We start from the raw sequence: 989 nt of genomic DNA, 5'->3' as shown, positions 1-989 counted from the left end.
GAGCAGTGATGATTCATTGCATTATGCTTGGAAAAGAAGTGGAGGTCCATCATGTGATTGCTTGTGAGATCTACACAATTGTAAATAAGAATTCCACTGAAGCCAAATTGGCTTATCCAAGCCTGATCTCCTTGCTCTGTAAAGAGGCTGGGGTGAAGATGGGAGTAGATGAGTTCATACCCATTGAACACCCAATCACCAAGAAGTCAATGGAAGGACAAGTGCAAGACAACTCTATCAAGAGGAGGGCGCAGGAATTCCTACCTGAATTCCTAAGAATTGACTACTGGACCAGCCTAGAAGCATCTATCACCAAGTTGCAAGAGACTATGGAGCAACTGAAGGAAGAACAGCAGAATCAGAACTGCATGCTCTGCAAATTGCTGAAGGAACAAGAGAAGCAGGGGCGTGAACTCCAAGAGTTGAAACGCCAAAAGCTCTCCTCTCAAGCTGAGGGAGCATCCACTTCCCAAAATCAAGGTTGTTGAGTCCTAACTCTGTGAAAATCTCTATCATTAGGAGCCTATGTTTTTGCGTTTTCTTTTTCTTTTGTTTTGTTTTCTATTTTTATTTTTTTTTAGTCTTATATCTATTTTTGAGTCTTGTTCTTAATTCATAGTTAATAAAATTAAAATTTTATGCCTTAAAGATATGAATGTCCTATGAATCCATCACCCCTATTAAATGAAAAATGCTTTAATCACAAAAGAACAAGAAGTACACGATTTCGAATTTATCTCTGAAACCAGTTGAATTAGTTTGATGTGGTGACAATACTTTTTGCTTTCTGAATGAATGCTTGAACAGTGCATATGTCTCTTGAATTTGTTGTTTTGAGAATGTTAAAATTGTTGGCTCTTGAAAGAATGAGGAGAAAGAGAACTGTTATTGAGGATCTGAAAAAAATCATCAGATTGATTCTTGAAGCAAGAAAAAGCAGTGAAAAAAAATTTCGAAAAAAAAAGAGAAAGAAAGAAAAAGAAAAAAAG

The sequence above is a fragment of the Arachis duranensis genome, chromosome 7, assembly GCF_000817695.3.
Source record: "Arachis duranensis cultivar V14167 chromosome 7, aradu.V14167.gnm2.J7QH, whole genome shotgun sequence".
Taxonomy (NCBI): domain Eukaryota; kingdom Viridiplantae; phylum Streptophyta; class Magnoliopsida; order Fabales; family Fabaceae; genus Arachis; species Arachis duranensis.
Note: the sequence above shows the minus strand (reverse complement) of the source record.